Source organism: Tamandua tetradactyla, chromosome X (assembly GCF_023851605.1).
Source record: "Tamandua tetradactyla isolate mTamTet1 chromosome X, mTamTet1.pri, whole genome shotgun sequence".
NCBI classification, from domain to species: Eukaryota; Metazoa; Chordata; class Mammalia; order Pilosa; family Myrmecophagidae; genus Tamandua; species Tamandua tetradactyla.
This window is the reverse complement of record NC_135353.1, coordinates 151553942-151566152: the sequence shown is the minus strand read 5'-3', so window position 1 is coordinate 151566152 and position 12211 is coordinate 151553942. Positions and strand designations below refer to the sequence as shown.

General features: G+C 36.1%; 1 long non-coding RNA gene across 1 annotated transcript in view; it reads right to left on the bottom strand.

The window, feature by feature from the left end:
- LOC143670676 (uncharacterized) overlaps positions 1 to 12211 on the bottom strand; it is a 494335-nt gene that overhangs the window by 30658 nt on the left and 451466 nt on the right. The window lies entirely within an intron of this gene.

The window sequence follows — 12211 nt, the reverse complement described above, 5'->3', positions numbered from 1 at the left end:
AGAAATGTGTCCTGCACATCAGGATTTAAAAGAAGATATTATTGTGCATCCAGGGTGGAGAATCACTGATTCAGAGTATTTGCCACTACTCCTTATATTTTTACATTCCTGTAATCATCTGTTCTTAATTGATTTGTTAATTTTCTAAAAATGGAGAGAGGGAGAAAAGGAGAGAGGGAGAGAGAACCCAAGCACCGATGTAGAACTTTTTTAGTTTTTGTAAGATATTTTAAAATGAGAATCTCCCAAAAATAATCTATCATAGTAATGACCTGTACTCAAAAATGATGACAATGGAATCAATGAATTGAACACAAATCTACCCTTGCAATTTCTTTTCCAAGCACAAGATAAGCAACAAGAATAAGAAAACTTTCTAAAAGTTAAGAGACATACAAAAAGGTACCTATTAAATCGTCTACATTAAAGAGACCTTACTGAAAATATCGAGACCTGCAAAGGAGGGTAGAGTACAAATATCTTGAAGACAGACACTGTATTCGTAATCCAATAGGTCGCTGAATTGGTTTTAGCTAAGTGACACCCAGAGGGACAACAGTTGGATATATGGTAAATGCCTTGTTCTACAGCTCTTAAATACTCAGAATTCCATGGGCATATGGACAGGTTTTCAAATGATTGAAGGATAATTATTTTGTCTCAAAGTCCCAAACTTCTTATCTTTTAGAATTGAAGACCAGAGAAGAATATTTACAAGATAAATTAGTTAGGGTCGTATCACACCGGTGCTATAGGACTCAGGTCAACTGATCAGGCGCATGGTGCCTGTTGAGTAGTCTGAGCTCAGTTTTACATAGTTTCCCTTGTATGTAATAAATCTCTTTTCTCTTGCTGCTCCTATGACTTTTTGCTTCTCTTCAAGATTTGACATTCTGATAAGTACATGTCTTGGAGTAAGCCTATTGGATTTATTCTATTTGGGATTTGTTGGGATTGTTTGGTTTCGGTATTTACATCTTTTATAAGAGTTGGGAAGTTTTCCTCTATTACATCTTCAACCAGCCTTCCTATCTTTTTACTCTTCTCCCTCTGAGGCACCAATAATTCTTATATTTGTATGCTTCATGTTGCTATCATTTCTCTGAAATGAAGTTGCATTTTTTCCATCTTTCTTGCTATTTGTTCTTTTGAACATTCAAGTTCATTTGTTCTGTCTTCTGATTTGCTTATTCTTTCTTCTGTCTCTTGAAATCTACCGCTGTGCATCTCATATGTTTTTTTAATGTGGTCTACAGTACCTTTCATCTCTATGAAAGCTGATTTTTTCTATTTATTCTTGCAAATTCTTCTATATGCTGCTCTAGTGACTTCTTGATATCCTTTATATCGTTATGTACAACCTTTACTAGTTGTGCTAAATTCTGTGTACCCTCAGGTGATTTAATTTGGTAATTTGGCTGAGCCATATCTGCCTCTTCTTTATTCTCCCCAGTATCTTCTTGATGTCTTTTACTTCATTCTGAATAACCATTCCAAATTCTGTGTACCCTCAGGTGATTTAATTTGGTCATTTGGCTGAGCCATATCTGCCTCTTCTTTATTCTCCCCAGTATCTTCTTGATGTCTTTTACTTCATTCTGAATAACCATTCCAAATTCTGTGTACCCTCAGGTGATTTAATTTGGTCATTTGGCTGAGCCACATCTGCCTGGTCTTTCACATACTTTATAATCTTCTGTTGTGCTTGGGGCATTTTAATGTCTTAATAAGGGTATTTTTGCAGATTTATTTCCTTCCCACACCTAAGGTTTGGAATCAGGACTCCACACAGGGCCACTGACCCCAGAACATGCTGAAATCTGCCACGTATGGGACTGGGGAATGAGTGGCACACACCCCAACAGAGACTTTTCCAGTGTGGCCAATGGATCTAGTGGCTCCCAGATTTCCCATCTCCAGAATGATGCAGGGCTGCAGGACTGGGTATTTCAGCTTCACCTGGCCACAGCCAGCCTGGAAATATCTGGAGGCTAGTCACAGTATTCAGCTCAGACAGCTTCCTCGGCCTCACCCCTCCATCAGCACACACCTGTGGTCTTCAGGCCTCCGTGGGGGGAGGGGAACAGCGCCAGGACCCAAACAGGTCTCTTTTGCTGGTTGGATTTCAGACCACTGGCACACTCCACATCTCCCCTCACCTCTGGAAAAAGTCCTCCCGGCCAGTCCTTGCCAAAAAAAGAAAACACACACACACACACACACAAACAGGTGTCCACACCAATGTGTCACAAAGGTGGAGATTAGGCACCTCATACTGACTAACTGGCATCTGTGCACAGGACAAACACATTTGTTATTTTCCAAGTTCACCATGGGCTCTCCCAGCTATGAAGCCAAAGGGAAAATCTTCCCAAACCAGCTGCAAGGGTAGGTGGAGTCATGACCGAGCACATTCACTCCATCCTTTCCATCCCAACTTCTCAGTTTTTTCACCCAGGACCCCCTCTGCAGGGTGGAAGACCCTCCATGATCACTCACACCATGGAACTACTGTCCCTGTCATTTTTCTATATTGTCTCTCATGGTTGGCATGGGGGCAGGATGATCTCAGCCTCTCCTACTCTGCCATCTTACCGGAAGTCTCTGTCAATATATTCCTTTTTTTAACTTTTTTTTATTGTATGATATAACTATATATAAAGAAAAGAAATAAAGCAAAAGTTTTCAAAGCACTCTTCAACATACAATCCTCTCATATTTTTCCTTCTAGCTGCTCCAGAATATAGGAGGCTATAGGGCCTAAACATTTTTTATCATCACAATTGACTTTTTTCCTTCTTTTTTTTGTGAAAAATAGCATATATACCAAAAAGCTATAAATTTCAAAGCACAGCACCACAATCAGTTGTAGAACATATTTCAGACTTTGACATGGGTTACAATTTCACAATTTTAAGTTTTTACTTCTATCTGCTCTAAAATACTGGAGACTAAAAGAGATATCAATTTAATGATTATCAATACATTCCTATAGTGTTGCCCATAAACTAGATTTGAAGACTTATTTAACCCAATATATCATATCACAGATACCAGTTTGTATTAAGAAATGCTTCATTAGCTTTTCAAAGAGCTTTCATATCCAGTATCTAATTTTATCTTTATTAACATCACAACACTTGTATCAGGTTATAGAATAGGAATACGTATAGGTTTTTGTAAGACTTCCTTAGAATTAACAGGGACAGATCTGTAAAACAAGATCACGAAAAGTTGGTTATTTCCTTCCAGAAACTAGAAGACAGGGCTGCCTGTGTCAAACGTTAGCCCATTCATCCCTAAAGTAGATTACTCTCATCAAGTTGGTGCCTCCTTTCTCCTTCCTAAACAATTTGGGAAGGGGGTGTCCCAGAGGGAGAAGAGTTCCTGTTCAGAACAATTAAGACATTTCATGTGTGACTATTTAAAAGGCAGAGGCTTTAGAGTGGATAAATCCGTCAAAAAAAATCCGTCAAAAAGTAACTGCCTTCATATATATAAGACTGTGAATTGGTAAACATTTTATCTAAGACATGGGTAATAAAAATGCCTTATAATCACAATCAGAGATTCAAGGAACATCTGCCCTTGAAAGGACCTTGGGTATCATCTTGCCAGTGGCCTTTTCCAGAGTGTTAGCCCAAGCTCTAGAGAATTGCTGGAGATTTCTTAAGGATTATTACAGAAAGAAGGGAAGCCCAGCAAATATATCTCTCAGCCTCCTGCTACATCTTCATCCTGAGTCTAATTTTACCTGTTTTACAGGTTTGGTTTTCATGGAGGATTTTACTGAGATAAATGCTTGAAAACTAGAGCTCTCATCCAAACTGCTCATTTCACAAGCAAGGGAACTTGGGTTCAGAAAGCTCACATGCCTTGCAAAGATTTCTTTTCTTTAATTTTGTAGCCTAACACATTTTTCTGTGTGTGTGAAAAACAACATATATACAGAAAAGCAATGAATTTAAAAGCACCCTGCAACAATTAGTTGTAGAACAGATCTCAGAGTTGGGTTACAATTTCACAATTTTAGTTTTTTACTTCTAGCTGCTCTAAGACACTGGAGACTAAAAGAGATATCAATAATGATTCAGCAATCATACTCAATTATTACATCATATCTTCTCTGTTAAAACTCCTCCTTCTCCTTTGATCTTTCGCCCAATCTTTAGAGGTATTTGGGTTATGCTCATTCTAACTTTGTCACGTTGGAAGGGGCTGTCAATAATATGGGATGGGGGGTAGAACTAGCCGATATTCTGGAAAGGCTGGGCCCTCTGGGTTTCAGGACTTATCTGGCCTAGGAACCCATATGGAGGTTGTAGGTTTCTGGAAAGTAATCTTAGTACACAGAACCTCTGTAGAATCTCAGATAAAGCCCTACGTGTTATTTAAGGTTGACAGGAATGGTTTTAGTCCGGGTTTGGTAAACCATGATAAGTAGCCATGTCTAGATGAAGCATGCCTAACAGTAACCTATAGAGCAGCCTCTCAACTCTATTTGAATTCTCTCAGGAATTGATACCTTATTTGTTACAATTATTTTCCCCCTTTTGGCCAGGAAGGCATTGTTAATCCCACAGTGCCAGGGCCAGGCAAGAATATTTACATGTTCTCCTCATGCTAAATATTAAAAAAATGTTGTCCTTAATTAAATAACTTAATCGTTACTATATAAACCTAATATCAATATTTTTCCGGACAATACTTCCTCAGACTTTGGTTGTAAAATAATCTCTCCACTTGTATTGGGATGATTGTATTATAAAAGAGAAATGCCATCTTCACCTACCTAAACCAATTAGGTAATTATATAGCATTCAAATATTAATTATGCAGCATATCATTAGATGTCTGCTAATCTCCCTGGACAGAACAGCTCGCTACCAAAAACAAGACCTTCCTTTTACTTCCCTTTCTCTTATTTCCTTCACTTGGGAGAAATCTCGAAGAAAACATGGTAGTCTCTAGTTTGACTTTCTGAAGGGAAAAAGTGTTATCAGTTACTATGACAACCTTATTTTCCCAGGGCTTCCTACAGTACTTCATTCACACTAAATAGGAAGACTCTGAAAAGCCCTTTCCATTTTAGTGGTTTGTGACACCCCTTGAAGCCCTCCTTACTATAAAGATGGCTTTCTAGGGGAGAATATATTGTCTTTTCCTAAGAGAATGTCACATTGGCCACTGACTCGTCAAGCCTGGAGAGTACATGATCTCTCTGCCCACTAGGCACTTCTGAGGATGTTTACTGAGTAGACTTTAACATTTACTAACATGTTTAGGTGAGTTTCTGATATTTGGTAACTAACCAATTGTTCAAAAATTACCTCACTTCTCCATATGTATTGAAAGATACTGAGTGTATTAGGAATTTTTATGAAAAAAATATACAACACTTTTCAAAGTGGCTTACGCAGTAAGAACTTTTAAACTTCAAGACATCAATACGACCAGAGATGGCATAAGTTTGAGATGTAGCTTGTTCTAGAAAACATAACTTTTCTCTTTTTTGCCTTTCCCCGTATCTATTTTTTCTTAAGGTCAGTTTCCTTACTGACACACAATGTCAGCCTGAAACTCCCAGGAACTACAGACTTACTTATTTGTGTCTGGCAGAAAATAAATATATCTCAGGTAGCTTCTAGAAAATCTTTCCTAGTTATTTGTTGTCCTGAATTGGGTCCTGTGCCCACAACTGAATCAAGAACGATAGCCAGAGCAATGGGACATGCTGACTGAATAAATCAGGGTCTACTCCTTGGAGTACTAGGAGCTGGGAGGTGGGTTTCCCATAAAGCACATGGAGAATATGGGAGTAGCACAGATAGCTGAACGAAATTAAGTGACTTTTACCACTACAAAGGAGATGGGTGCTCAGTGTCTCAGAACAGCAAAGTCCATTACAACTAGCGAGCAAAGATTCTGAAGTATATTAGTCTTGTGTCACCTTCATCCCCAACACACACACACACACACACACACACACACACACACAAATTATAAGTTAAACTGTTGTCTTGGAGTTTTATATGGAATTAATATAAGAAATATTCTGAGATAATTCAGTAATGTATTCAGCCTTCATTTAACAAAATGAGTATTGTTTTGTTCAGTGGCCCTATTTGAAGATTCTATATCAGATGCTGGCAAACTATTTTTGAACAGGATCAGATAATAAATATTTTAGTCCATGTGAATCTCTATCTTCAAGTCTACCACCATATCATGAAAATGGCCATAGACAATAGGTAAACAAATGGGCATGGCTGTATCTCAAGAAAATTTTATTTCCAAATACAGATGAGGGACTGGATTTGGCTCCTGAACCATAGTTTGCTGACTCCTGCTTTATGTAAGTTCTTCCTAAAATGAACTGAAGGAAAAATTTCAATGTTGTTAGCCAAACTTGAATACTTTTTATATGACAGCAAAGACTCGAATTCATCTTGTTTTCCTCTTTTTCTGTGCCGCCAGGAAGCTCAGAGCTAACTGTAGTGCTTATTTTTAATAAGTGCTGCATCTCATTGTCTTTGGTATACAAATCCCTTCCCTTCTATGTGGTCTCATAGCTCTGCTTTTACAGCTAAAAATTTCTTACTTTGTGCATACTTTAATATTTTAAAGTACTCAAATCATTTTAGTAAATACATGAAGTATAAATTTCATTGAAATATTTCAGCTTTCCCATTTACACACATGCCAAATTTTCAGTCTCCTTTAAACCCATATTTCCAATGAACAGAGATTCAAATATTACCATAATCATAAAGCAGTGTCAGTCCCTTAACTAGAATCTTGATCTCCAGTGTCTAAACTCGCTTTATTCCAGAAATGGAATAATATAAATATACTCCAAAATCACCAAAATACTTATTATTCTTAGGTTTTACCTTACGTAATACACCACTAGTTATCACTAGACATTCCCTAGACAGTCTCTCTCTCTCCCTCCCTTTCTCTCTCCTACTTCCTTTCCCCCCTCTTCCCCTCTCCTGCTGCCTCTTTTCCTCTGAATTTTGTTGAAGAGTCACCACTCAGGTATCTCACACCCTGCATTCTTACTAGCTCATCTCTAATCTGGATTTACAATTATACTGTTAATACGATTTGTATCCTTGCTTCTTCCCAGCTCATTTTCATATGGATTCGGTGGTTTTCCCTACTTTGTTTTCGCACCTATAGGATTTTTGCTTCTATGTCCTATTCCAAGGGACCACTCTAGCCTGTGCCTTTTTAATCCCAAATTGCTGTGATCCCTCAAATGCTCTGGAACACAAAGTTTCTTTTCTGGTCTTTGGCTTTTCATCTATGACTGTCAACATCATCTTTTCACCTGTTCTTTGCCAGTAGTTTCAGTCCGGGGGCCATATTTTTAATAATCTCAGTCTGAAGAATCCTACAGGCTGTCCTCAGAATTGGCCCTCAGTTCCCATGGACAATGAAATGCAAGGGAGAGAGAAAACAACTACACAGAAGAGTAAATCAAACAAGGGTAGTCATATTGGTGTATGCTGAGTTTAGTTCATTAGCTTCTGCTCACTTCCATGTCAGCTGGAAGCCATGTAGAAACCTCCGGAAAAAGACAACTGCAAGTCTATAAAACACTAGGCATTAATGTGCAGCTAGAATAGATTTAATGGAGAAACTTATTATATTCTCCCCATACTAGGCTCCATGAGATTATCCAAAAACTATAATTACAGCAAAAACAAAGCACCTAAACTCATCTTTAGAGATCATTACTGGAATGTTCTTCAACTCGATGATTTGGATTTTTTTCACCAGAGGTATTTTGTTTTGGTTTTAAAAAAATACCTGGAGTCAAATATTTCTGTTTAATGCTAAAATTTTCCACAAGACTAAGCCTTTTTGAGTATAAACTTCATTAGGGACTAAACAAGAAACTGAGCACATATTTCACTGAAATTTTCTACTTCCCACTGAGACTAGGAGGATAAATTAAGTTGAAAGCAAACACTTAGAAGATGCTGGAAGATGTACTCTGAGGCTTTGCTCACAAAGTTGAGGCAGAGATTTGTCAGTATCTGGTTAATTTGATTAAAACTGAGCAATCTTGATGTGGTACCCATGTAACACACTAACCTATGTAGTTAGAACATCAATAAAGTAAGGCCCTATAAAAATACTTATTGAAAAATTACAATTTAGATTTCAGAGAATGTCTTCGAGTAGTTATTATCATCAAAAGAAAAATCAGATTTCTCTATCATCTACTATTGCTTTCATTTTCAATTATATACGGGGCACAGACTTTTAAGAGATGGGACCTCTGTGACTTTTATGTTGCCCAGGCCCAGATAAACGTGTGTGTGTGCGCACACAACATACACATAAACACCCCTTAGCTGCATTAAGTAAAATTGGTATCTTTGAATTTTGATTCATAAAAACTTTTAATTAAAAATTCATAAAAATTTTTAATTAAAAGCCATTCCACTTAAAAATCCACATTCCAAAATGTTCTAATCCAATTAAAACATAACTCAATTGAAAAATAAACACAGCTCTTTAGAATCACTTCTGTTGCATGAAGAGAAAAAAACACTGATATTTTAGTTTGCTGTATTAATATCTTTAATCCTGTTGAGGATTTGAAATTCACAGTTTCGAATTGCTTTATGAGCTTTGTCCATAAAAGTAAAGCCAGGATATCTGCCAGGTTTAGTACTGGTTATTTTGAGGAGAAAGATAGGAACTTCAAAGAAGTGAACTGACTGTCTAAAATTCACACACACAGACCCAGGGCCAAACCAGGATCTCAAAGCAGTTTCTCAGTGTTTCATCCATGGAAACTGAAACCAGTCCTAAAATACATTTAAAAATATCAGTGCATAAAAATAATGAATCTCTAATATCAGAGGTGGATCTGAGAAAAGAACCTCCCAGGAAACTATGCTGCAAGTGTATAAAATGAAAAATCCAAGTAGCTTTAGTTTATGTTAACATGACATTTAAAACCTGCCTCTATGTTTATGTTATATTTTCAGTTCTGAACATTTTCTCACAAAAAAATGGAGTATTCAGTGGTCCAGGGCAAGCTATCTGAACGAATCTTCTACTCTGACCTTACCCATATTAAGAAATCTAGTGAAGTACTTAAATCAGTTTTCTTTCCACATTAAGATCCTGAGTAATATCTGATACTAACTTCTGTTTTATTACAGGAAAAGAGTTTCTGATTAAGTTTTAAAACAAGATTAAGAGTTCTATTTCCTTCTTTTTAGTTTGATACATGATGACATTACAATCAGAAGCAGCATCCACTTTTTAAAAAATAAAAATAGAACTCTATTAAAATGACATGAAGTAAACTAAATTTTAATTGCTAATTATTATACAATTTAGAAATGCCCAAATGAAAATTCCTGACTCAACTGGCTTCCTACGTCTTTTTTTAATAATTATTTTTTATTAGAGATGTGGGTTTGAAGAAAAATCATGAATGAAATACAGGATTCCCATACACCACCCACCACCAGCACCTTGCACTGATGTGGAACTTCTGTTACAACAGATGACAGTACTTTTTTGCAACTGTACTATTTTTTACATAGGCGCTACCTTTACTACAAGTGATGAAAGATTAAACTAGTACTATTAACTATTGTCCATAGTTTACATCAGATGTATTTTTTTCCATATACAACCCTATAATTAGTACCTTGTATTAGTGTCATAAACCATGAAATAACATTGTTGCACTATTAACTATAGTCTATCATCTACAATAGGGTTCACTGTGTTATACAGTCTAGGTTTTATCTCTAATTTTTATTCTAGTAACATAAATGACCTAAAAGTTTCCCCTTTTAAACAAAGTCACCTATACAATTCAGGGCTTTTAATTACACACAGTAGTGTGCTACCATCACCATCATCCATTTCTAAACCTCTACAATCAACCTAAATAGAAATTCTGTATAAATTAAGCATCAATTCTTCAACTCTAATCCATCCCCTTATAACCTATATCCTAGATCCTAAATCTATGAGTTTATGTATTATAATCAGTTCATATCAGCAAGATCATACCATATTTTCCTTTTGTATCTGGCTTATTTTACTCAGCATAATGTCCTCAAGGTTCATACATGTTGTCACCTGCATCAGGACTTCATATTCAGTCATTTTATGGCTGAATAGTATTCCATTGGATATATATACCACATTTTATGTATACATTCATCAGTTGACAGACACAGGGGTTGCTTCTATTTTTGACAATTGCGAATAATGTTGACATGAACATTGGTGACCAAATATCTGCTCCAATAATTCCTGCTTTCAATTCTTTTCAGTAAATACCTAGTAGCACAATTGCCAGGTTTTATGGTACTTCTAAAGCTAGCCTCCTGATCAACTGCCAAACTGTCCTGCACAGCAGCTGCACCATTTCACATTCCCAACAGTAATGAATAAGTATTTCTATTTCTCCACATTCTCTCTACTGAGGTTTTCTGTGTTTTAATATCATATTATGGTTATGATTTGCATTTTCTTAACAACTAGTGATGTTGAATATCTTTTCACGTGCTTTTCAGCCATTTGTATATTCTCTTTACAGAACTGTCTATTCAAGTCTTTGGCCCATTTTTAAATTCAGTTTTTTGTCATTTTATTGTTTAGTTGTAGGATTTCCTTATATGTTCTAGATATTAAACCCTTATCACATATGTGATTACCAAATATTTTCTCCCACAGAATAGGTAGTCTTTCACTTTTGTGAAAAAGTCTTTTTGATGCACAATAGTTTTTAATTGTGAGGACATTCCATTTATCCATTTTTCTTTTGTAGCTTGTCTTTTGGGTGAAAAGTCTAAGAAATCATTGCCTAAGACAAGGTCATGAAGATGCTTCCCAACATTTTCTTCTAGAAGTATGATAGCCTTGCTTCTTATGTTTAGTTCTTTGATCCATTTTGAGTTCATTTTTGTATATGGTGTGAGACAGGGGTCCGCTTTAATTCTGTACATATTGATATCCAATTCTCCCAGCAACATTCGTTGAAGAGTCTTTTCTTCCCCAATTGAGTGGACTTCGTGGCCTTGTCAAAAATCAATTGACCACACATCTGGGAGTTTATTTATGAACTATCAATTTTATTTCATTGGTCAATCTCTTTATCCTTGTGCCAATACCATACTGGTTTGACCACTATAGCTTTGTAATAGGTTTTACAGTAAAGAAGTGTGTGTCCTCCAACTTCATTCTTCTTTTTTCAGATATTTTTGGCTACCTGGGACCCTTATCCATCCAAATAAATTTGATAATTGGATTTTCCATTTATGGAAAGTAAGCAGTTGGAATTCAGATTGCAATTGCATTGAATCTGCAAATCACTTTGGGTAGAACTGACATATTAATGACATTTAGTCTTCCAATCCATGAACACGAATGTCCTTCCATTTATTTAGGTCTTCTTTGTGTCTGTTAGCAATGTTTTATAGTTTTCTGTGTACAAGTCCTTTACATCCTTGGTTAAATTTATTCCTAGATATGTGACTCTTTGAGATGCTATTGTAAATGGATTTTTTTCTTTATTTCTTCCTCAAATTGTTTGTTACTAGTTATAAGAAACACTAATAATTTCTGTGTGTTGATCTTATACCCCACTATTTTGCTGAACTCGTTTATTTGCTCTAGTAGCAATGTTGTAGATTTTTTTAGACTTTCTATAAATAGGATCATGTTATCTGCAAATAGTGTAAGTTTTACAATTTACTTTAAGGTTTGGATACCTTTTATTTCTTTTTTACTTGCTTAATTGCTCTAGCTGGAACTTCTAGTACAATGTTGAATAACAGAGTTAGAGTTGTATTCTTGTCTTGTTCCAGATCTTAGAGAGAAAGATTTCAGTCTTCCACCATTGAGTATGATGTTAGCTGTGGGTTTTCCATACATGCCCTTTATCACGTTGAGGAAGTTTCTTTGAATTTAGCTCTTTCGGCTTGATGAAGATGGTGTATTGAAGTCTCCAATGTTTATTGCAGAGATGGCTATTTCTTCCTTTAGTTTTGCCAGTATTTGCCTCAGGTATTTTGGGGCACCCTGGTTACGTGTGTAAATATTATTGCTTTCTTTTTCACAGATTGCCCCTTTTATTAATATATAATGTCCTTCTTTGTCTCTTATAATAGTTTTTCATTTAAAGTCTATTCTGGCCAATATTAGTATAGTTATCTGAGCT